General features: G+C 38.4%; 1 long non-coding RNA gene across 1 annotated transcript; it reads left to right on the top strand.

The window, feature by feature from the left end:
• Positions 1-2,413: 2,413 nt before the first annotated feature.
• Positions 2,414-27,545, top strand: LOC135214018 (uncharacterized). Its single transcript, XR_010314248.1, has 2 exons — positions 2,414-3,526; positions 23,289-27,545. It is a non-coding gene; the product is annotated as an uncharacterized LOC135214018 (long non-coding RNA).

The raw sequence follows: 27,545 nt of genomic DNA, 5'->3' as shown, positions 1-27,545 counted from the left end.
GGCGCCATGATGATATCAGCTGATCAGTTTTGTTTACTTTTTCCACGGTCCAGATAGAACAGGTCAGCCAGACAGCGTCTCAATTTTAAGCCTCTTCTGCGCACCTACGTCATCTGAGGGAACGCGGTGGTGAGAACCATTAAGAACGTAGGTCTAACACGCCGTCAACAATCTTTTTAGAAGAGAATATTTTTGATATTGTGCCGTTTCAAGTGTCAAAAGAATGTAAATAAAACATCATTTGCATTTTGAAAATATTTTATTAAGTTGCAACTTTTATCTTTATTCTTAGTGCCTCCCTGCATGGTCACCCTTGGCGTTTCCTTTACTTTTTCAAATTATTAAGAAATCTCATTCGAAAATATACGGATATCTTTACATAAAAACCTATAACATCGTCAGGAACTTCAATATTAGACTTTTTCAATTCAAAGTAAGGCTTTTTAAAACAATGTTTGCCCTCTATGAGTGCTTTCCCGTGTACAGCATAAAAGATCTCCCGCATTATTACTAACTGTGGAAAAAAATTACTAGAAAGTAAATGCAACTCCCCCCTACTTACACAGTCTATCTAAATATCACTCCTTGGTACTTCTTTATTCTTATTTCCTAACTCAGGGTATTTCACACAAAATATTCTGACAATATATCCCCCAATGTATTTAAGAGCCTCCTCCTCAATAACTCCCTCGATATCTTTTTTTACTTCTGTGTTTGCTGTCAAAATGTTTTCTTCCTCATCAAAAACATCTTTTCCTAAATCAAAATCTAAATTTCTAAAAATCTGTGTTGTTAGACATATTTCTTATGCTGACTCCCTTTCTTTTGTTAGGTACATACTCACCTTCATTGGGAGATTCAAGGGATTTTTTCAACTGAAGTGATATTACACTTTCCTCTTATTACCTTCATTTCCTTCCCTAACAACAATTTTTTATGCCTGAATCTAAAATTCACCCAAAGAAATGTTCAAGACAATATTGATTTAATCTTTCTGTCAGCAGGTAGCCAATACTATGAGAGGCTTTTAACATTAAATAAAGCAATGGAGGATTTACACGAAAAAAAATATTCCTTTCTCCAGACGGAATATATATATATATTTTTGCATTAGGACTTTTAACTCATAATACTCATTAACCCCATGACCTTGAGCAATTTAATTTACCTGTTTGTTTTTCTACATCAATACCAAAACAGTGCTTAACCAAAGTCTCCATACATGCATGAAGAATTCGTGATGTCGAGCCAATCATTCGTTATTAAAAGAATAAAATCAGACATTTCACTCCAGTTTTGACACTTCAACAGTCTCCTTTCGCCTAAATATTTTACTGAATTGGCACATGATGTAGACACTGCTAATTTAACGCGCTGTCTCTCTTGACCCGTGACATTTAAATGCATTTCATTCATCTTATATGCAAGCCCAAAGTCTGTTTTGGTTTTACTAAGTATTTCTCGTATGCTAGAAGCTGAAATACACTCTTCATTATTAGGGAAAAAACCAGTCAATGAATTATTTCTTACTAATTTGATTAAATGGGGAACATCAGAGAACACGACGCTAATTCTGTCAGCACGACAACAGGCATGTACCCACTGGTCTTTGTATGGCTTTTCTTTTGGATAACGATGGTATTTTATATTTGGGTATTTCGATTTTTCACGTGTACTAGAACAGCCAAATACTGTGCAGTTACATGCCATTATCAATGGTAGAATGAATGATTGAATAAAAAGATATATGGACACACAGCAAGTCCTATTCTACCTTACGATTATGGGTAACATATTGTTTTGGTTAACCGCGTGTGAGAGACCAGGGCGCGTGACGTCACAGTATTGGTGATTCATACCCAAAGCTGCGCGCTGGCTGACCTGTTGTATCTGGACCGTGACTTTTTCCTACTGCTCCTCGAAACCACGAGGTCCTATTGTGACGATACAACACTTTTGCTCGCGAGCATCGGCTGGATGCTGGCCAAAACCGCGAGCTGAATGAAAACGAGTGTTCAGTAAAGTTAACCTCTTTAAAACTAAACAAAGAAATAGATTGAAAACAAGGACAGTTAATGGGGCTCTTCTCTCTGCTAGTTGCTTCAAAGGTTCAGGAGGGTCATGTGTTCATTTTACTCCTGCAGATGATATGTTTTATTGAAAAGATAATCATGCACAGTTATTCAAGCGTATTGAGGGCGAATTTATTGTATGGAAACACAAGGTTTATTGTATTTTGATCGCATGCATTATATGACTATACTATTATTATTTAACTTATTAATCTGTATATACTTTCAATTATTATTAATATTTTTTGCTGGGCTACCAGCCAATCCCACTACTACGCCTGCGCTGTATAATAATGACGTCAACGAGGCAGGCGGCGACGACCGAGGCTGCCAACGTAAGAAAACGTTTCAGAACGTATCCTTGCGTTTAGAGCAAATGGCGACTTCAATATGAAAGCGCTCGCGTATTGCATGCATGCCAGATCTTTAATGTTACCACAAGAAAATATTGCACTGACTGAGGTATTTGGGAAGTAGCATCTGCGAGTGTGATTGGTGTCATGAAGAACGTTTACATTTCCTTGTTCGTGCGTTTTCAAGCAAGAAAAGTTATGGCTACCGTATTCATATGTCAACCGTTTCCTTTGCCGTTCATACACATCTACCACGGCAGCGTTGCCAGACACTAAGCTTTCATGTGTTTAGTGTATTAAGCATTGTAAAGTTTTTGGAAGGTTGGGCAATTATAGTAATATTATAGTTTGGTAAAGTTATGCCTAAGGTATGCACGTTCCCCCCGCATCGATTCCAGCTGTCTTTTTAAATGTTGCCATCAACTCTTAAATTACTTTAGAATTTCATGGTTTTTGAGTAGCTCTTTATTAAAGTGATGAAATTTTAGGGTTCCTCAGCTTGCTCGAGTATGCACCAATACTATTATAGCCACCGTCTCGTCTCAGCCCGAATGTAAACAAACATTCTCGTTTTCTTCAAGAAGTTTCATCAGGATTCATCTATCTTTAACAAGTCTCTTTACGTCTTGTAATGTGAAATTGAATCGGCGCTTGCTCGATGATTTGACAGTTTCTCTCATCACAGATATTAGAAGTAGATTAAGCTGAAAAAAGTAGGACGTGGTGAAAATATAACCTAAATATGTGTATTGCGCTCACGCGCACGTCTTTTGCCTTTTCCTTCTGGGGGAGATTGCTTGAAATGGCTCGTACGTATTCCTTTATTGATATTCTGTCAATTTTCGAACAATCTGAAGATGTCGCTTAAAATTAAAATGAAGTGTATTAAGAAAAGGTGTAAATATTTAGAAAAACCCTTATCTGTGTTTGGATTTTGCGGTCACATAACCAGGCCCAAAACGTTTTGTGCCTAGCACAGCGTTACGAGTCCCGCCGCCCGACACCGACACCGACAGTGCTCAAGTGTTCTGTTGCCGACGAGATCGACGACGACGTCAAGTTTACCAATTCGTCCAGAGTAATAATCAAAGACAAAGCAAGGTAGGGGAAACTTTATCTTGTTTTAAAATTTAGCAACAAGAATTAGACCACTCAGCGCTGGTCTAATTTGAATGCACGGCATGTATGATAAGCGTTAGTTTCTGCAATGAGCGATGATAATTTGGAGTGGAGTCCCTTTACACACGGCAGCCGATGAGAGCGTGGGAGCGCAGCGTTGCCAAGTGTATAACTATACAACGAAAACCAAGGCGTGTTTTGCTAGGGAGCACAGCGATGCCAAGTCCCAAGTGTAGTAACCATTGTGACTGGCTGACTGCGTCATGCATCAGTGGCAGCTCAACCTCAGTATATAAGGGCGAGAGTTCTCATTTTAACTCATACCGTGTCCGCCTGTCACTGCCGGTTGCCAGTGAGATTTCGTTCTGATAGGAAAATTTTTTTTATTATCATGACTGCTTGCAACAGTTTGTCCTCGGATTTTTACGTTGCACTCTAGCCAATCGTTGCCATTTTCTTCTTTTAAAGAAAGGCGACCTTAATACTGACCTCCTTTTTGCTTGTGTTCATGATATTTATAGTTATGTTCGTGTTTGCATTGATCTCCAAGTTGCTGGCATTGAGCACGGATCCGATTCGATAGTATTTGTGGTTTATTTTCGGTTTTACTATAAATGTTTTGCAGTAATTTTATTTACGGATAATCCTCTGCGTCTTACGATACAAACACATTGCATTAATTGAATGGTGAAAATGAGTAAATAATTATATATCTTGTAACGAGAGTAAACATACACTATCTCTATCACTATTGTTTTTTCAATTGACAAAAGATGAAATTATAACTGGGAAGCATCCACCTTAGCAATGTTGGAAGATGATATTCTTATAGCCAGCCACTTTGCATGGTTTGATAGATTTGTCCCGGTGGTGACTTCAAAAGTTTTTCCATCGCTTTTATCAATTTCCTTAGAAAATCCTCGGGCCCCTCCCGTGCCAAGAAAAATACTAGTGGAAAGTAAACGCCCATTTTAAGCCTTAACATCTCAATGCGTTATTTTATTTCATTAAGTTAAAACAAAAAGAACGACAGTGTTCTGATCAGACGAAATATGCTAGAAAACCTAAAATTATAACAGGACTGTTTTAAATTGTAGTTGCTATCGTCTTGTCACCCCACGATAGTGCCGGCCGGGCTGAACCCCCCCCCCCCCCCCATAATTGACGTCACTGTGCTGCTGATCTCTACATTGCTTGTGTTTGTAAACAAATGGTCTGCATGGTTACCCCGGCTGCTTTTTTACTTGGTTATTTTACTATACTGCATATGTATACAGTAATGCGTCAATGGTCCTGGCTTACGTAGGCTACCATATAGGCCCAGGCTAATACTCTAGGCCTATTCTTGGCTGAAACTTGTATTTGACGTCCGAGACGGACGAATCTTCAGTTTTGTGGTTATCCGGTTGCGTTCAGCCTAGAGGCATTACTCTGGTGGGGGACTGAAACTGCAGCTTCAACTTTTATTAGTTGATATTGAAGTATGTACTCACCTTAAGAATATTAGATACGATGATTGATAACATATAAAAATTTGGGGGTGTAGATGACTAGGTACTACATAATACGGCATCTTGCTGCAACCAAGGTGTATAGAATGGTTTCTCCCTTATTCTATATACCTTGGCTGCAACAGCACAAAAACGAAAATCTTCAACAGTTTCGTATTTTATTTGCAAGTAATAGAGTATCCTACTGGGTTGGCAATAAAAGACATCGATGATAGGTGACTTTTGTAAAAATTACTGGAAAATGCTAGGTTTACATGAAGTAAAGTAGAAAATTTAATTACGAAGTGGACAGCAATCGCCTATTCTGTTAGGAAATACCGAATCCATTGTTATTAAGATCTTATTTTTATTATTGTTTTATTGTTTTATCCAAATTTTATTATTTCTATAATAGAATATTTATCTTTCCCCCATTTTTATATTTCTCATTTGTTATTATCTAAATCTTTAATATGATTTTATCATTATTTTTCATGGGGGCCCGTGCCCAGGTCTCCCGCCCCCTGCATCTGCTCACGTCACGACCTAAGCTCTGTAGCGTTAAGAGGCGCCGGCGGGGAGTGGGGGGTCCAATCCCCCAGTTGCTTGCCGCCACCCCCCATAGAGGAGATGCCCTCTGTGACTAAACTTTAACCCTTTGGTGGTCCAAAGCGGATAATCTCGCTTGTTGATAGAAATGATGTGTGTTGAATATATGTAAGGTTGTGTTGAAAGGTACATTAGAGTATTTGATACATTGACATATTAATATTAGAAGTTTACTGATACTGTTATTTTTCTTCATTCACAAGGATATATTACAGAATGGACTGAGTAGTTTTGTGTACTTTTCTTTCGCCTCCCCAAAAATTATTTTGGCCCCACCTAACCCCCCCCCCCCCCTCCATTGATGGAATGCCAACTACGCCACTGGCAAAGCTGCGCCGAAAAGCTCTTATTTTGGGTCGGAGATCTAACGTAATGTTTAAAAGTACATCTTGCCTTTTATTTAGTAAATTGCTATTTTATCTTTTATGGCAAATAATGCCTGTTATGAAGAATAACTTCACAAACCGAACAAAAACCTCTTTTCAGTTTTCTTCTGAAGGTGGAAAAAGAAACCCAAAAAGGTTACAGAGTATAACTTGTTTAATTGTAAGTATTTACATAAGTATTTTACTTAAAACCCGAGTACTTACTGGCCCTCTCTGTGGCCGTTTTTACTTAATGTAAATACTTAACAAGTAAACAAGTTGCACTCGGTAACCTTGTGGGTTTCTTTTTCCAATAACATTATTCTACGCAATTTGCTTAATCAATCGCAATCATGTAATATCAAGGACTGCGCAATTTTTTATTATTGACATTCATAGTAGTAAATACGTTACACTATGAAAAAGCTTTCTAATGCGAAAATCAAAAGAAACTACATTTAATACTGAATTCGACTGAAATACTTTGCACAGTGAGCCACTCTTCGTGAATTCATCATCAGACCGTTCTGATGTATTTTTTATGTTGTGGGTTAACCACATATCGTAGTCTTTTATAGAGCATACGTATACTGTGCAAAGACTATATTGTACATGAGATTACTATGTAAAATATGTGTATATATATGGCTGTATAAATTTACAATAAAAAAAATTAACTGACTGATAATCAATATATTGGTACCTATTAAAGGAAGTCGGTATGATGAAAGTGGGTAGTTGGACCTTAAAAAATAATTATGAAATCAGGGAGTAAGTCCGTATTTTACTTAGTTCTAAATAAGAACTGGGACGAGGAATATACTGCAGTAGTTTTGTAAATGCACAAACGACATTCATGAACACGTGCAATGAAAATTTGATTAAATATTAAGAAACTTTGCCATCTGCTTTCATATGGGACCATATTATTCCAAAGGTTTGAAAACCTCGTCCATATGTTTTGAATGTGATAAATTGCTAGCCAATTCAGTTGGCAACATTGATTTCGGTTCAGAAACGCGCGCAAGCAAGTAGCCATATGCTGACGTGGTGGCGCGTCGGGGTTGACCAGTCAGCTGTGTGTGGTTCGAACCCGCTGTCATGAATTGAAATTTGTTGGTGTTCTCGGAACTTTCGGAAACACGTCGTTCATGAATGATATCACATTCTATTTCTCGGTTATTATCTTTTGCTGGCAACCTTCCCTCTCTCGCCATGCGTTAGTTAGTCACCGACAAGTACCGTAACTTCACCGAACGATAGCGTAGTCATTCGGTTTCTGCAATCGCCAGTCAGGAGTCTGGCTGAGAATATTATATTTATTGATTATAGAGAAACATTTCGGTCCTGAATCTGTTAACCTACTGTTGAGTTACAAATACTGAAAACATAGGACTAGGCGTGCCGTCTCATCGATGAGGCAACACCACTTCTGAGCTGGCACGTAAGAGATTGCTTTCGTATGCATCTTGTTCGGTATGGACGAGGAATGACTGAAGTCATTGTGCAAAAACGAATTCGCCTCTAAATAGTCCACAAAACTATTATGACTGCAAAGCGGCCCCCCCCCCCCTACACGATCAATATTATTGACACACTATATTGACTCAATTTCATTGTGTAATATGTGTCTCCCACATGGCTCCATATTATTGCTCAATATCGTCAGTCGAACGAAAGTTTTCGGACATAGTGACTGACACTGAGTTGCTTAAGCGGAATTACCGGTAGGAATTGTCGACAGTCGATCATCCTCCTTGCTAGACATGTCGACGGTATGAGGACAGGAAGCAAATGGACAGATTGGGCATTGTTTTGCCACACTACTAAACTGAATGTTGCACAATAACATTGATCGTGTAGGGCAACTTTAAGCTCTTAAGAATGAGACAAATTTATGTGTCATGATAAGCGAACCACAACCAATAGGTAATTTGATAGATATCTCATTCGTATCTAGCACGATGTATTCTGGCAAGAAGTAATTGAAGGTGAAAGAGGAAATGTTTACGGTGTAATGGATAGACACTATAGTATGATACAGTAATATGATACAGTAAGACTGTGAAATCGGAGATATTTCAGGGAATTCGTGAAATCACCAATTTACTTAAGGGCATTTGATCCCCAAGGGGCTAGCTAGTACTAAGCACGGCCAAACAATGTAAATGTATCACGTTTCGCTGTGTTTAGTACTAGCTCTTGGTTGGATGAAATGTCCCGAAGTGAATTGGTAATTTTATGAATTCCTTGAAAATTTCAGAGATTTCGTGAAATCTCATGTTTCACAATCTTACTCCAATAGTCTTTAAAAAATTCAGTGTAAGTACTATTTCACACATATTCTCTCGCTTTTGGTTCTATAAACACCACCTTTCCTTGCGAACTCCTCTGGTAATATATGAAATAAGAATTAATCCTAAAATTAAGATACTTTTAATTTTAGCTGGTGAAGGATAAAAATGCAACCCATCTCGTTCCTTTTACTGTACCTCCGTTCATATTCTCTCTCTTCCCTCTTACTTTCCACCCTCTTTTAACAATTGGTTCATAGTGCAACCACCAGGTTTTCTTATTACACCTTTCATACCTTTTACTGTCAGTTACCGTTCCAGCGCTAAATTTAAATTCAGTTTAATTCCTCTTATGTGGCAGCATTTATACCCCCGTCACACAGAACTCGTTCTCACTACGTCCCGAAATTTTTTGCCAAACGAACTCGAACTATTTTCAAACGGAGTGGACATAGTAGCAACCTTTTACGATCTATTTACGAACTTCGTGGACGGGCTACGACGGGAACTTTGAGCCTGTTCAAAATGTTTTGCTTTCCGTTATGTCATGTAATTAGACCGATTGACAACTTACTTAAAACGGGATGGACGTACTACAAACCGAACAGCCTTACTTCGATCTTTTATGGGACGTGTTACGACGTAGTGCAGTCAGGCGTCTATTGGCAGTATACAGCCCTCATCACACCAAACTAGTTCTTAGAACGTCTTACCGCGCCCTAAAAAAATTGCAAAATGAGTTGCGGTCGGGGTAGAACGTGTAATTTTGGCCTATTTTTACACGTCCTACCCCGACCGAAACCCGCTCTACGATTTTTTTTAAGAGCGGGTAAGGGTCTAATGGGGTCGTTCACATCTTGCGTGTGAGTGAAATCGCCGCTGCGTTGCTGCATAACATGTGCGTGGAAGCTCCTCAGATGCGTAGTTGGTATGGTATTAGCGTCCCACCTCAGTGGTCGCGGGTTCGATTCTCGGCCATTCCATTGAGGAGTGAGAGATGTGTACGTCTGGTGATAGAAGTTCACTCTCGACGTGGTTCGGAAGTCACGTATAGACGTTGGTCCCATTGCTGAATAACCACTGGTTCCATGCAAAAAAAGCACCTTATAAACAAACAAACAAACAAACAAGCATGTGCGTGTCACATGCACTTATCGGCGTGCTGAACTACTCTCCAGTGGCCGGAAGATGCCTCCGGCCTATTCCCCAAGTCTGGAAGAGTATAAGGATGGGGAAAATTAGGACCAATCAAAGCACGTGGAGGTGATCCATGACGTCGCAAGCCACGCCTTTTAGCTACACTCAGTCTCATAGCCATTACTGCCAGTCACAATACCGAAGAAAAACTTCCCCATTTCACAGTTTACGGTTTGTATGACCTATACATTTTAGTCAGATATATCTAAATATAATGTAACACTAATTCAACAACATTATATTCTTCAAATGAGATACACCGTGAAATATGTTAAGCGTTATTGGCTTCTCCCTCATAGTAATAGTGCTCAGTGCCTCTTAGTTTCTGCTCACAAAGCCGATATTTTCTGCTTTAATAATATTTTCATCGCGAGCTGCTAAATTATATACTTGAAAATACGTGTTTAGTGCCATTTATGAAGAGTTGCGATAACTCATGGGATAAATCAAACAATATACAAGATGGTAAAATTGATGGTATGGTAAAATTGATGGTATATGACCTGTAATTAGCATTACAGACTACAGACAGGAGACCAAGAACTTCGTTGCACTTTGACTCCCATCAAGATGAATTTAATCTTGGACTTTCAAAGTGACAACTTTAAAAGCATGGAGAATGGATCATTTTGTTCAGGTGTTACTGCCAGTTGTTTTAGGCTATGAAAAGGTATTATGTACATTACTGAAATAATAACTGCCTTATGCTTAAATGTAATGTGGAGGATACAGTTTTGATGACAAATTTATGCACCCTGTAGGGGGATAGTGCCGTCAGTACACATCATTCGGTGCAATGTAGGCATTACTTAAGGTTCTTTGCAGCGTCCCTTCGGCTCCTAGCTGCAACTACTCTTATTCATTTTACTGTTACCTCCGTTCATATTCTCTTTCTTCCATCTTATTGCCCACCCTCTCCTAACAATTGCTTCATAGTGCAACTGCTTTGAGGTTTTCCTCCTGTAACACCTTTCAAACCTTTTGCTGTCAATTTCCGTTTCAGCGCTGAATGGACTTAATTGCCCCATTGCTTGGCAAAATGCCAAAAATCTATATGTAAAAAAAAAAAAAAAAATGTGCACTTAATTTAAGGCATACATTTTGCCATTCAGTGTGAGCTTGTATGAAAATAGTAAGTATACGCATATACTACCGTTATCCCTGGCTTTAATTAATACATGTTGAATATTTGCATAAAATTTTCTGTTGAAAGAGAAATGGAAAAAAAATTTCATCCATATTTATTTTAAAGCAGTTAGCAGTTGTATTAAATTTATGCATCAATTCTGCTGTAGTTCAGCTCAGTAAAAAGTCTGCTGTAACCTCGTAAATAGGTAGTATTTTGTACTCCTATAATTGCTAAAAGTATTACATACTAATGAAATACTCATTGTAAGTTTTTGCACACAATGAATGACAAGTACGAAGGGCTTGCTAAAAATATTGAATTAATTAAATAACCAGTGTTTTCTTTGAACACAATGAATTTTAAGGGCTTGCTAAAAATATTCAATACTGAATTATGTTATCACTTTTTATCTGTTTGTACACAATGTATGAAAAGCAAGAGTCAAAAACAAAAAAATATTCAGTAACAAACTTTTGATAAAAACTGGAAGGTTTTATCAAAACGGAATCCACCTCAAAAAGGCAATTTTTTACTACAGTTTATCAAGTACACCTTGAAAAACAGCCTTATTCAGATTAGCCACTGACAGGATGAGTTTGTCAAGTAACTATATTTGGTTACAGTAGGCTAACTTAGATCACCAAAATAACAATACGGTAGGTTTCCTTAGGTTTCCTTAAGGGCACATTAGCTCTTGAAATAATTTAATGAATGAAGCTGATACTGTGTCCCTGTAAATAGTAGGGACTATATCAGTCTGATTCCTGTTCATGGCTTTTTAATGATCAGTATATTGCTTTTATACAATGCACAGTAATGTGCATTACTACGAAATAGCATATGTCCATAGAAATCCGTAGTGTAAGCCTACTCCCTCTCTCTATTTTCCCCTACAGACAGGTCAGATACCATCATTTTTACCATCTTGTATATTGTTTGATTCATCCCATGAGTTATCATAACTCATTATAATGGCTGTAAACATATATTTTCAAGTATATAAGTTAGAAATTTGCGATGTGAAAATATTATTTACCAAGAGAGAGAAGCCAATAACGCATAATATATTAAACGGTGTATCTCATTTGAAGAATATATTGTTGTTAAATTAGTGTTGCATTATGTTTAGATATAGCTGACTAAAATGTATGTCTAAAAGCCGTAAACTGTGAAATGAGATATTTCTTCGGTATCGTGATGGATATGGGACTGAGGAGGGAGCTAAAAGGCGTGGCTTGTGACGTCATGGATCAGCTCCACGCGCTTTGATTGGTCCTAATTTTCCCCATCCCTATACTCTTCCAGACTTGGGAAAATCCAGGGATAAGGACTTGTTGAATTTCATACTACATATTATGTGTTTTTATTCGACTGATGAAACTTTTATGGTGTATACTGGCGCTTTATCATGTTTAAAGCTGTAAGTTTGAACAGAGATTGATATGAATTTATAATTTTACCAACTTAGAAAATTCCCCAGTACTCTCTCTCTCTCTCTCTCTCTCTCTCTCTCTCAATTTTCGTACCGGATCCAATAAGAATATACTTTGTAAATGACATAAAAGTTATAACTTGCAATATATATTGAATTACTTAATTAATGAAAAGTATATTAGTTTTATTTTATGCTGCATATATTTATCTCTATGTTTTCATGGTGCACAAATGTAAGAAAGTCAGCTCCCGGTTGTAGTTGAACTTGTTCACTGCAGCTCATCTTGAATCTTGAAATATTTTCCCTGGCTTTTTTTTTTTTTTTTTTTTTTTTTTTTATACATTGAATGTAAATTATTTTTAAAAATATGAAAATGAAAATCTCGAGATTTAAAACCAAATCGCGGGAAACACAACTGGTTTAAATATGGCAGGAGAGTACGTTTTGTTATAATGGAACGTGGCATCGACACATATCTCCCTTTATATTTAGTGGAGACGAAGCCAGTGGTATTGGATAATAGACTCGAAATTTGACTACATCTGCGTGTCATATTTTGTTCCTCGAATGATCTTGAGGCATACGGAAGTACATGAATAAGTTATTGCCATACTGTTTTATATCATCAAATAACGTAGCAAATGCGCCTAACGTCTCTCGCTGTGCATTCAAAGAGTGCACCCAATGGATTCGGCATTGTCTCTCAATAAAAGTATAATGTACCCTCTCTCTTATCTTGTGGTTGACGGTAAAACCCACCACGACTCTGCATAACAAGAACTATTTCGAATATTAACGGTGTAATTCGCATACAGTAAATTACTAAAACACTTTTCAGTTGCAAATGTACACCAAGATATCCTTTTATTGATCTAAAACTTACACATAGCGTAACTATTTAAAGACCGAGACGCATAGTTGTAATTATAGCTCAAGTGATAGCGTAAAAGATGAGAAATAAAACCAGGAGCGATCCCCGATTATATTTTGAGGACAAATATTTACGAGATGTTCTGAAACGGGGAGATGTACTCCTTTGTGAGTGATGCATGTCGTCAGTGTAGCATTACTTTATGTTAACCTCCTCCATTCATATTCTCTTTTTGTCCATCTTGCTGTCTACCCTCCAACAGACGTTTCAGGGTGCAACTGCTGCCACCTTTAAAACTTCGTAGGCCCAATTATAGATGTACTTTATTTTGCAAAATTTCAACTAAACCTCACATAACATCGTAAAAGACAAGAACTAAGATTAGCAACAATATCTGAGTACGTATAATTATGGTAGAATATAAATGAGATTTGGTGGGGGGGGGGGGGGGGGGGGAAGCGCCAAATCTCAGCGTTGACTTTTAGTATTATTTTACGTGTTGTCACACAGCCATTTATAGCCCATTCAAGATCTTTGAACGTTTCACCGCAAATGCTTTCAAATATCATGGCTTGAAATAATAATTTGCATATGACATCATGGGATGAGTACATCTATAAAAGGTATATAAAGTTTAGTGGGAATCGTTCACCCTTGTATGGAGTTTGTTTCCGATTAGAGTATGGCCACACTGCAAGAGGCTTGAGTGATGCGACTTGCTGCTAAATGTGAAACTAGACAGTAAACCGTAATGGGTGGCCAAACTGGATGAGGGGGACGCAAATTCCCGAGATGTGTAGGTACTAGTATTGCACCAGCCCCGGTTTTTGCCATGCCCCTAGGTTAGGTTAGGTTAGTTCTAAGAAGGATCTTGCCGGTCATTTAGATGTGGGAAACAATGCAATTATTTTCACGGAGATTCTATGGTTAGTTTTCAAGATATGACGCCTTGCTTTTTCAGGGAATGTACTAGTATGTACTTGGTTACAGTTCATGAATAAGTGAATGGGACAGTATGGTGCCTCGCAAAACCTCGCTGCTCGTCACACAAAATGCAGCATATTTAAAGAATTCTTCGAATACTGAACATCTTCCTTCATGAGAAATTGGTTTTTTGAAGTTTGCTACAGGTTTTCAAGTTTGTTGACTAGTAAATCCAACGATCCATGGCTCATACTCAAATATTCATAAAATTTATGTATATTCGACTGTTATATAGCTTATAAAATTTACTCCATTCCATTCTTCTCTTGTTAAAATCATGGGTCCAGATTTTTTTTAATGCTATTTCACGTAACTTCACATTAGTCTTTTTACATAAAAATATATTTATATATATTTAACAAAGTTCATGATCACATGTCGGCACTGATGTTAAGTTTCGACTAACAAGTGTGCGTCTTGGGCAGCTCCAGTGTGGCCATGCAGCACGTTAATGCTACCACTGCTGCTTGTTGCACCCCATTCACCACTTGCAGTGTGGCCATACCCTCAGTGAGTTTAGATCAGTGGTTCTTAACCCCTGGGTCGCGACCCAAAGTTGGGTCGCCAAACCATTTTATTGGGTCACTAAGGGTTTGCAGAAAATTATCATATTACTTATAAAGACAATTTGTATATCTATGTAGGCTTGGGTCGCCATGGTTGATTTGTGCAAAATTTTGGGTTGCTGCCACAAAAGGTTAAGAACCACTGGTGTAGATATTGGACGGATGCACCTCAGTCTGGAGTATTGCTCCCAGTTAATGAACATTTTCTCCTAGTTACTGAAATTTTATGTTGAATTTATTCATTCACTTTGGAACATAACTACTATTTAGTGAAACTTCTATTTGGATATACCACCTGTTTGAAGCATTGTTCCCAGATAGTGAAGCTTTATGTTGAAGTGTGTCACCCCTGGGTGGTTGAGGGATTGGTTTAATAGTAAATTAACAGTTTCATAATAACAGGGATTGTCAACAATTAAAAATGTAAGTAAACTCATACTTTTTTTTTTAACCAGTTACACACACACACACATACAACACACACACAAACACAAACTATCATTAACTAACACTTCTTAAGGGCTATGACAAATGATCTTCACAGTAGGAAAAAATATCAAGGCCTTTTGCGTTGTAGTGTTTATTGAGGCCCTTGTGTAGGTTACGTAAGAATAAGGAAAAGTTTGCCATGAGACAAAGAGCAGATGGGAAGGCATCAAGATTTCATTAATTTTCGTGGTGTGTTTTATGTCGGAGGTTATCTTCATCCTAGTTAAGGAAGTTTCAAGTAGAGATGTTGCTGCCAGTTGATAAAGCGGCGCAACTTGCCCCTAATTATGAAATTTGACAACAAATCTTAAGTGAGTGGCCACACTGGAGGAGCTGGGTGATTTGACACCTTGTCAAACTTCACCCCTTATTGCACATGATGCATCATGTTAAAAAAATGCTGAGTTCCTTGTGTCTTCCTTCAGGAGAAATGTGTTCTCTAAAGTTTGTTGCAGGTTAATTCAGCCTCTCTACAAGTTTGCTGAGCAATAAATTGAATAATCCTTGGCTCACCCACAAATCTTCATAAAGTTTGTCATCATAGATTTGAGACTGTTTATATAGTCATAAAATTACCTTTGTTCCATTCTACTCTTGTTAAAATCATAAATCCAGACATGTTTTTTACTGTATTTCTCCTGATTTCATGGAAGTATTTTGAATATGATTTTTTAAAAGCTTGTCACATGTCTGCACTGATGATGAGTTTCCACTAACATGTTGCTTGCATCTTTGGTGGTTCCAGTGTGGCCATGCAACGCATTGATGCTACAGCTGCCACTTGTTGCTAGATGCTACCTTGCCGCTTACAGCCTGGTTGTACCCTTAATAAGGCTCTGTTAGACTTGTGCACCTCAGTTTGGAGCATTGCGCCTAGTTAATAAGCTTTGTTGTATTTAGCCACCCATGTTTGGACCATTTTCTCTCGGTTACTGATATTTTATGTTGGACCTTTATTCTTTTCGGAACATAACTCGTAGGTAGTGAAACTTTAATTTGGACCTGTCACCCTTCTTTTAACCATAATTTGGACTTTATCAACCCTGTTGTAAGCATATTTATCAAGGAAAATATAATTTGTTGTTGTTAAGGACTCGGGCACTCTAAACCTAAAAATGTTGATCTGATTAAATTTTATTTCCTTTCTGAGCATTCTGGAGGGGAGGTAGTTTCCAGTGTCATCCTTACATTCAGAAAGGAAGTATTTTCTTAGGTTGTCAAGACTTGGATACTAGCAAGTGCTGTACAGTCAGTGGAACTGGACAGTCATCACAAGATGGCTACGATTGCTTTACCTCCAGAATTCCATGGGTCAAATGCGTCTGTTCAATCCTTAGATGACGTAGGGCAGTTCTACCATAGGTCTACAAAACATGCCAAGGAGATGAGAAACTGCCCTACGTCATCTAAGGATTGAACAGATGCATTTGACCCATGGAATACTGGAGGTAAAGCAATTGTTGGTCTAATCACCCCTTTTTTGGAGAATTGCTCTCCGGCTGATAAAGCTATGCTTGACTTCTGCGACTCTGTTAGGTACTGAAGCTTTGTGTTGGACCTACGCTTTTTGGGGTATTGCCCCAAGTTAATGAAGTTTCGTGTTGCACTTAATCACCCTAATATATTGCTCGTGCATTTTGGGTGCCTCTGCCTTTTTGAGCCTAAAGGTGCGTTCACACGGTCGAACAATGTCCGACGGACAAACATTGTTATCATATCATAGGCGAAGCAGGATGACGTTATAAGCGTTGAAACGATGGAAGTAGATCTGGCAATAAACTGTGGTACCAGATGAGGTTGTATACCACTGTTTTTACTCTGCTCACAAGGCAAAGACCGGCAGACAATTGTTAATTGGTAATAATGTTTGCCCGTCGGACATTGTTCGACCGTGTGAACGCACCTTAAGGCAGCTGTTTAATCAGTGCAGCTCCCTCTATTTTTGTAGTTATTTTTTTGCTCACTGGTTCACTAGCTGCCCTCTTACCAAGAGAACTAACACCCAATCGGCAGTTTCTTCCCACATTTATCCATGGAAACAAATATTCCTTGTATCGCACGGGTTGATAATTGCTTACCTCCATCTATTGTGAGGCTTTGGAACTTTCTTTCACCCACTTTCTTATTCTTCCCTTCCACTCTTCATCATAAAACCATCATTGCACTTGCTGTCTATTTGCCTTTATGCAGTTTCCCGTTGAATGTGATTCTCCATGATTTTGATCTTGCTTCCTTTAGTAATCTCTCTCTCTCTCTCTCTCTCGTTGCATCAGGTTGTTTTTTAGAGCCGGTGATAGAAAATACAATACATTTCGTTGTTAGATTCGGGTACTGGTAGGAAGGACTGGCATTGCTGATTACGTAACCATCCCCCCCCCCCCCCCCCCCCCCCCCCCCCCCTCTCTCTCTCTCACCACACACGCACAGCGATGCCATTAATAATTGGTATAATTGGTGAATCATGGTCTTGCACCACATATCCAATTTAAAGTGGAACACCTGTTAGGATTGTTGCGTGAGCATAGACGAGGTATTCCCCTCCCCTCCTTATGAAGGGGGCCGGTCAGTGTTGAAATTGAATATAAGATTTATGGCAAAGGCCAAGCACTGGGACTTATGGGGTCATTCAGCGTTGAAATGAAAATTGAGAGTAAAAAGTTTGAAAGGTGTAACAGGAGGAAAACCTCGCAGTTGCACTATGCGTAAAGTGTTAGGAGAGGGTGGAAAGTAAGACGAAGCAAGAGAATATGAAAGGAGGTACAAAAGTAAAAGTGATGTGAGCTTACTCAAGGACCTGGTAACTTCCCCAGTTCTCACACGTTTGAGATAATGCTAATCACCAAGGTCTTACAACTTGCTTGGCCACTACAAGCTTTGAGTGCTGGTCTCGTTAACTTACGAAGCCGCTCTCTTCTTGGGTGGGAATCGAACCCCCTCCCCACTTTTGGCACACTATGAGAAGGGGAAGTAGTAAAGTAGTAGATGGAGATCCTTATCAGCTCATTCGTACTTCATGCTGCTATGAAATTCGGTTGCAGTTCACTAGAGTAGGAATTGACCCATACCAATGGAATGGTGTGTTTTATTTGTTATTATTTGATACTCTCTCTCTCTCTCTCTATATATATATATATATATATATAAATAATTATAAACACTAACTCGTGATTCGTTTAACAGAGGTAAATGCGTGATAATATATATATATATATATATATATATATATATATATATATATATATGTATGTATGTATGTATGTATCTATGTATGTATTTGTGTGTGATGCCATATTTCAAGATAACCCCAATAGTATCCTGTACTGCGTCTTAGCACCAAAATTGTTTTTTTTTTATTTTTCCTGTACAGTGTCTCTGGTAGGCAATTCTTATGTAATAATATATTTATGCACTAGCGGCGTCTGATATTATTAGACAGAGATTTATAGTTTGATTTACTTTTTCTTAGTCTCACGCATATATATATATATATATATATATATATATATATATATATATTAGTGTGTGTGAGGGGGAGGGGGTGTCATTGAATGCAGTATACGTATATGTATGTGGACGGGGCTTTCACCAAGCCCATCTTATATGGTTGGCTACAATACGAGGACAACCAACCAATGCTAAGATCACAAAAAAGAGAATCTTCCTCTTTCCAACCAATCACGGCAGAGTAATTTCAAACGAAACTCTCACTGGCAACAAAAGATGATTTAGATTAAATAATAAAAAAGTACGGGAATTTAATGCAGCAAAGATTTTCCTGGTTATAAAGTTTTTGCCTGTAGTCAAAAACTTTATTGTAACTGGATAAATCTTTACCGCATTAAATTCTCGTTTTTTGTAATTTTTTTCTTAAGATAGTCTAAATCATCTTTCATCGCCAGTGAGTTTCGTTTGAAATTACTCTGTCGTGATTGGTTGGAAAGAGGAAGAATTTTTTTTCTTTTTCTGCTTGTGTGATCCTAGCATTTTGGTTGGTTGTCCTCGAATTGTAGCCAACCATTGAAGATGCTGGGCTTGGTGAAAGCCCCGCCCACATATACGTATACTGCATTCGTTGATCATGCACAGCCATTCATTGACACCCTCTTCCCCCCCCCCCCCCCCCCCCCACCCCCCCCCCCCCCCTCCCCCCCCCCCCCCCCCCCCCCCCTCTAACTATCGTGTCACGTTTCGCCTTTTGTTTTCCATCAGTGGCTCTGGCACCATTAGGTAGATGTTACCCCATCAGTTTCTGCTGCCTTATTTGTTGGGGTGGGGATGAGGCTTCTAGTTCTAGGCCTATGCCCTGTCCCATGGATGCTCAGAGGTGTTCTTGTGCCGATGGGGACGTGTCCTCTTCGAAATTCAGTAACGTTTCCTTCCTTCCACAGCCATGGTCGGGAATTCTCTGTATTTTAACCCTCTGTCCTATAAGAGGGCAAAAGCCCATTTCCTCCAGTATGATTTAAAAAGTCCAGTGGTTCCCAAACTTTTCCAGTGCGTGACCCCTTTCAGAAGTACTAGACCTACAATGACTCACACCTTTATAAGTGTTCTGAAAATGTACTAATTTGCAATGGCGCAGATACATTTCAAACATTAAATTAAAGATGAATCACAGCAGAGAGAGCAATAACAAAAAACAAAAATGCTTATTAATGTTTAATAACAAGGACTGATTTTAATATAAATAAACTAACAAAAGTCACTAAATATAAAAATTTCCTCAAAATTTTGGATCCTCTATGACCCCCAGAAAAAGGCTCATGACCCCTTTTGGGGTCATAACCAGCAGTTTGGGAACCCCTGATTTAAACGATACCAATCTCTCCCTCTCCCATCTTCTCTTCGGTACATGGCTAGAAATTGCATGTAATACCTGTACGGATTTACCTGTTGCTTTGTAGGATTTTCCCTTCGACAGTGACTTTCAAATTCGGTTGGTCTTGGGTTAGAATAGCGTTCCTTTTTATTCGTCCCCTCTTCTGTTTCTCAGTTTTTACATCGGAATTTGTGGTATGTCGCTCCTACAAGTGGCAAATCAAAATTTATTCAAGATTAGAAATGAGCAGTCCGTTCTCTGGAAGGTCTTGTAGCTGTGCTGTTACTCCCATCAGTGAAGATGTTATTGATGATAAAGGCAGTGAAAATATTAACGGCTGTTGCTATAAGAATGATAACGAACCCAGTGTTAGTAATACAACAACGATATAAAAGCTACCAGTATTACGTTATTTTTTTAGTTCTCTTTTAACTTTGGTCTTAATTCATACCTTGATTATGAAATATCTCCGAATCGTTTACCATATATCTAGAGCAGTCAGAAACCGCCACCTTTTAAATGCTGTTGTTGATTCTCGGGCATTTCATTCAGGTGTGAGAGATGTGTATTTCTGGTGATAGAAGTTTACTTTCGTCGTGGTTCGGAAGTCACGGAAAGCCGTTGGTCCCGTTGCTGAATAACCACTGGTTCCATGCAACGTAAAAACACCTTACAAACTAACAATAAATGCTGCTGTTATCATGTTAACCTGTCCTCATGTCAACACGATCCCATCTTAATTGCAACTTCCCCGAAAACTAGACTGTCCTGGAACGGCGTTGTGGCACTGTATCCTTGAAGTTATTCCTATATTTCGTCTTAAACTTTACCCTTAAAGTATGTTAACGTTTACCGAACGTCTGGTCAAGTATTAGTCAAGCATGGTCTTCGCTAATCGCGAACTTCGAACTTCAAAGTTTTGACCAGTAATTTTGAGACGTTGACATAACTTGAACGCGTACCATACCACATAACCACTTACAACCCGAACTAAAGCAACGAATGTCACGAGACTGACTCCTGAGGCGTGGCTAATCAGCGCAGTGAAATTACATAAATTCCCTGAAGTTTTCGTTATCGTTGTCGAGGTTCGTTCGGCGGTGTCGAATCTTGAGAAGTTTCTGAAAGATTGTCGACTGTCTGAAGTCGTGCAGTGGACCAGCAAGAGTTAGCGAAACTGCCGCTAGTTGGCAGCAGTGACAAGAACATGTTAGACACATTGTACTATTCATAGAATAGTTAATAATTATGCAAAATTCTAAGTCGCTGTATATAACAAATGAATAATTATTGACAAAACGTAATACCTTTGACGTTGTTGTTGTTACTGTTCGTAATGTGGATTTGCAGACCAATTTTATGGTACTACTAGAATGTCCCTAGTTTGCATGTTAGAATAGCAGAGGCACCATTTTGTAAGGCGGCTTTTGCTATTCAACTCCGTAAATTATAAAGTGTCCCCCCCCCCTCTCATAGGGTCTTCTTAATTAGTTTCGTATTATATATATATATATATATATATATATATATATATATATATATATATATACACACACACACACACACACACACACACACACACACACAATATAGGGATACCTACACCCCATTTCATCACATTTATTCCGCTTTCCTTAGACTGCGATAATGACTACACCTTCAACCTTATCATCTCTCTCTCTCTCTCTCTCGTGTTGTGCGTCAATATTCACTGATTAGGGCGGTCACTGCAGTATTTTTATGGGTTTAGCGTTCCGCTGAAATTGTGCTACATTGTAAGACAAACGACGAAACGGGTCCCAAAAGTGGTGACGAAATCGGCAGATCCCTATCATACAGATAGATGGATATATTCGCAATGATTACTATCGCGTTTTCGTATTTTTCTAATTACATTTGATTTGTATAGTTTCATTAACTGTTGTTATTAAACGCTAAGCTAACGTCCCTCATCCCCAAGCAGTCATTTGAAAATGATTTGATTCGGAGAAATGTAATTAGATTGTCAAACTAGCATTAATTCACGATAGAGTAAAAAAAAACCGTAATTTTTAGGGCGCACAACTTAAATAGAAGCTTTTTTGAGTATCGAAGTTGATATTACTCGAGCTGGTTTTTGTGATGCTAGGTTTCATTTTGTGACTTCATGGACATTCAATTATTTTAGTTTGTTAGTTCGATAAGGACACAATACTTTGGTTTCTTAAAGTATACCACTCACCGATGTTGACACGGTCATGATGCAGTGAATGATGTGCGGCAGTACGGTTAATATCGGTAGTTGCTTTTTTTATAAATTTGAGATCCCCTGGCTGAAAACAACTAGTACAACGCATCTTGCTTAATCGAAAGGAAGGCCTTATGAACAGAAATTTACGGCTTAGGGCCGAGATTAGATTTCGAGGGAAAATGTAAGAAAAACTCTAAGGATTAAATTTACAGGGGATGTATTTACAAGTTAATTACTAGACGCAATAGGACTGAAGTCACGTGGCCGGTTACCGACACATGCTGGAACCAGGAGCGCGAAAATGGAGGTATGCCCAGAGCGTAGGATAAGGAAGAGTCACCTCCCACAGCAGGAAGGCATTGGATGAAGGCGATAGGATACCTGAAACAAGGTATTTCAATGTAAACCCACGGGCGACACACAAAGGACTGATCAAATGCAGTGATGCCGCCAAGTCTTCCGACTTGCTTAATATAAATCTTACGTTCTCAGAATTCCCTCAGAGTGCAAGAAATGACTGAATTATTTCACAGAACATTATTGTATTGAATGGGAGGCTGCGAAACACGGACACCGACTTCCGTATCTCCCTTAGTCAATTCTCTTTGCAACTGCTAATACTGAGAGGTCATTCAAGCAATGAGCATTAGTAAATCACATTCAAGGGAACCACAGCGCTTAAGTTAGATTAGCTTTATAGAACAGGGAAGTACGGCTGTGGGGGGATGACAAGGGGTAGCTATGAACGATCGCACAAGCACAAAGATGGGAAAATTCAGGGAAAAAAATAGACAAGTGACTGCCAACTATACCAGTACTTTACCACCTTTTGCCACTGGGTTCCGCTTGGTAAAAGGTGCTGACGAAGGAAGGGAAATTCACTCCAAGGCTGTCAGGTGATGGTCCATACTGCAGTGCGTGAGGGACAAGGGCAGGGACAAGGGGACAACCCCACAGATACAGGGAGCTCCCAACTGGGTTAGGTTAGGGTGCGCTTTGAGAGTGACTTTCTCTCATGACCTCATTTATTACCTTCGTTTTGCCCTCTGGCGGCTTCTGGCGTAATTCTTGCTTTTGGTAGCTGGCGCCAGCGGTTTCTGCAAAGATGGGCGAGTGGCAGACAAACGAAGAGAGAAATGCGCTAGAGAGAGAGAGAGAGATGCTTTTGTGTTACGTTACCGAGTGGCAAAATTAGGGAAAATATATAATACTTTTATAATTAACTTTTGTTAAGCTCCATAATATCATATTTCTCCTCTTTTCCAGGTACAACGACAAGGAACTAGGAATCCAAAGAAAGAGAGTTTCAAGAATCATTTGCTCTGTTCAGAGTAGGTTATATAAACCCATTCTGTATCATTCGCCAAACAATACTCTCCATTAGCCACTTGAGACAGAGATACTGTACTATATCAGGATGGTTGCTGAAATTCCGGAAGCTGAGGTTAAAAGGTCGCTAGTTGCCATACCGACGACTGGAAGAGACAGGGCTGCCAAGCCTCTTGTTATGGATTTGGGAAATTTATCCATTGAAGCGTCGTCGGTCGCTATCGACCAGACTGTCCCGTCTCCCGAGAGATTTCCGCTTCTTGAGCAATTTGGGTTTCAAGGAAGCAAATCAGCGGGTCCACCAAAAGTGAACTTGAAACTACAGGGACCCCGAGTAGTCTGCTTGAAAGCTAAGGACGTCAAACGCTTGACGCCACCCATGTCAGTCCAGCTCCAAGCCCAGGCTGTGCAGTCTGCATTGAACCTTGGAGGAGCCTTGAACCATCTGGTCGAGGAGCGCAACCGACTGATCCGTGAGAACAGTGGGCTCAGTAGGAGACTGTTGCAGTTTGAGAGGCTACTCCAGAGGAGGAAGGCCTTAGGCTCATGCTCTTAATGAGGAGACTTCATACGAGGCATATTCAGAATCAAGATTCTGAATGTGAATTCAGCAGATAATGATTTTTTTTTTTTTTTGGAGGATTTCATGATTATTATTAGTTTTGCTTTAAACAAATGCCCTAAATATACAGCGATATTTAAGACTTATAATTGAAAATTTAGAATACATTAGGTTCAAAATAAATGTATTATGTATCACTACTATTCATAAAGGGAATATCTTGTATTCGGACAGTGATGACATTCTAACACCATGTTTACAACACCCCACCGTAATATATAATGTTATAGGCGTTAGTTAAATTTATACACACTAGGAGTTTATTGTTATCATTTGAGCACAGGTTCGGGTAATTCCACTTACCGCCCTCCCCTTCGTCAGTTCCTCTTTCCTTGTTGGTGGGGGAACCTCTGTTTGGGTTCTGACCGACTACAACTTGAGTATATAAATCTAACGAACTGTTATAACATTATAAATTATGGGCGGAATGTTGTAAACATTGTGTTAGAATGTCATCACTGTCCGACTAAAAGCCTTGAAGATGTTCCCGAAAAATGATGCCCTATCTGGTTTGAAATGGATAGTAAATGCAAAATAGATGTAGTGTCTTACAATTGTTTACGTAAATTGTAGAGATATTTAACTTTATTGTTTTTTCAGGTTGATGGAATTTCCAACTCTGCATTTAGAGCCAAAAAATAAAAAAAATAAAGCAAATATACTAGTGTTTCATCTTATTTTTAGGTGCATTCAAGGTTTTAGTAATCACTGCTGATAGTATAACTATCATTTAATTAAAACTTGCCTGTATGGCATTTGTAGGGGAGACCGGGGCTAGTTGGCTACAGGGGTAAGTTGGCACACTCAAAATAACTAAAGTTTACCAATGGATGACTCTAATACATATACTGTGTAATTGCCACGTGGTTCCTCGGTTACTAGCAAAATTCTGTAGAGATAGAACGTAGGAGCTCGAATTTATGAGACAAATTTTGATTTTGATGGTAGTAAGTAAATTTCTTTATCTTTCTGTTATTTGCTATAACATCTATACATTCATGAAAGATTATTTTTCAGTTATATCATAGTTTTCCTTATGGTTTAAAGATTCTATACCATTAAAATTAATCATTCAAGGCATCTTGGTGTGGAATGGTAAGTGTTTTTGCACCAAATGTGGGGATGGGGCAAGTTGGCTCAAAACAAGTGGGGCAAGTTGGCACGTGTACAGACTTGCCTCACGTTATTTGATAACAATAGTAAGCCTATTTATTTATATAATTTACGTTTTGTTTCTGAATTTTTGGAAGGATAATGAGATTAGTGTCCTATCATTTCCTCCAAATTGCTTTCACAATTTGCAGCCCCTGGATGTTAGTGTTAATAGACCTCTGTTACAACTTGATGATGATCTGAAGTAATACTAATGCCTTATATTTTGTATTTTGGAAATTCAGAGGGTATTTTTGGTGTTTGATTTAAATGCAATGTACAAATTTCTTTTAATTATCTATGGGCCAACTTACCCCGTAATGTGTGCCAACTTACCCCGTATACGGGGCAAGTTGGCATGAAAAAGTTATTTTTTTCTAAAGCTTATTGTTACCTTATGTTGAAAGCAAACAACAATATTTTGCTATATGATAAAGACGAATATTAATATTTTTCATTGGTGGTAGGAATTTTGCAAAAATTTTTGTTTTATATTCACAATAACCAAAATTGTAAAAAGTGTGCCAACTAGCCCCGGTCTTCCCTACTTATCACGCTTATTGCAATATGTCCTATACTTTAATCAAGTTTTCTTTTGAAACAGATACTCATACGCGGATGAATAAAATTTTCAAAAATCCATACCCGTTCCTTCAGAATTTCATGGAATTCACTTCATATGCATGGTATATACTGTTTTATGTTTTGGTTTTCAATTTCCATATTGGTTAGGTTGGTTACTTGATATTCCGAGTCAGTCTCTGTTTCAAGACCAGCAACCTACATTCACAGGGCGATGGGATCCTAAGCAGTCTGTTTCCACACCTGTAACGACCTACCTTCCTTTCTAAAGCTCCAACCCTCACGGAATGAGACCATAACAAGCATCTCGTTAGCTGTTCAAAACCTTCATGACTTCAAGCAACAGGGTGAACTTAGCCTGGCAACTTTCGCCATTTTCACCCTGCCTTCCAAGACAGGCTTGGCTTCCAGTGGCAAGGCTACGTTCTGTAACTAAAGTAACATGCTACATTTTGGCCGGAGACACCATACTTCACGAGAGTATAAAGCAACGTATCTGCTGGGCAATTGTGTACATGTCATCTCTGATACCAGTCTGATGGTTTAAGTGGTACAAGGAGTCACATCACATGGTGGAACAGCTGTATGAATTATGTTAGAAGACAGCATAGTAACTAGAATTCCTTCCTGCTCACATTTAGATCAAAGTGCACATATTAATTATGTTTACTTTTGGTATTGTATTTTGTTTCTTCTTGTAAGCCCTTTAGGAAAATGCAAACCCCCTCCCCCACCCTAGTTATGACCACCGCTATTAACATAATGATTAATGGTTTTCATGTTGAACTGATTTGGAAGTTCGGTATTACACTGCAATAATTACTGAAGTGTGTATTATTTCATTTTACCCCCATATGCTTCCCAATTTGAGATCTTGAAGCTCTAGACCAACATAAATAGCAGTAAGTTAAGATTGTGCAAAAATAAACCACATTTGGCAAATGCAGACTAAAGATGTATCGGATATCCGCATTTTCTATAAATCCGCATCCCCGTTAACAATTTCTTAACATCCGCATTGACATTTCAAGCAACCTCTGTATCCGCAGTTAGAGAATCAGGATGTAAGGCTATCACCCCTTGCTTAGTGTTCAATAGTTCATACTCATACATTGTAGCTAAAAGTAAATTTTTTTTTTTTCTGTGACATTTGGCTTTTTCATTTTATTATACAGAATGTATACTACACAATGAAGCATTTCATAGAGTATAGACTTTATGAGTATGAGTAGCTCTGTTTTAGTATACTTGTTTTAGTAATTTCGTGTCATTTACAGCCGTTGTAATCATAAAGGCTGGGTACTACATTTTTTTTTTTTTAGGAAACATTCACTGTAAACCATTCATGTACTGCTTTTACTGTTTGTACATTATGAAAGTATACACACACACACACACACATACATGAGTATTGCTCATGTTTCTACTTTCAGTTAGTACATCAAATACTATGTGGTAACTCACAATTTCACATTATTTGACTGAAAATCGTCTGCAACAATTAAATATATCTAAATTATTTCGATTTACAAAGTAACCGCATCCGCGAGGGTACGGTCATCAAACATCCGCATCCGCAAATTTGAAAGATTGATATCCGCAACCAAACGTAATAGAATTGATATCCGCATCCGCAAATTCCATTTTCAGACATCCAATACATTTCTACAAGGCTGAAGAAATGTACAAGATAGATAAAAACATAATGAAATCTGGAACATACGCAAGACGTTAGAAAACACAATAAAGCATTAGTGTGTTGAAATTTGGTTAGAAAGATAAAAGTTTGTGGTATTCAAATTTGATATGTATTGAAAATAAAAAATTCTCAAGACTAA

Source organism: Macrobrachium nipponense, chromosome 43 (assembly GCF_015104395.2).
Source record: "Macrobrachium nipponense isolate FS-2020 chromosome 43, ASM1510439v2, whole genome shotgun sequence".
Taxonomy (NCBI): Eukaryota; Metazoa; Arthropoda; class Malacostraca; order Decapoda; family Palaemonidae; genus Macrobrachium; species Macrobrachium nipponense.
The sequence above is the reverse complement of the archived record's forward strand: the minus strand, read 5'-3'. Positions and strand labels throughout refer to the sequence as shown.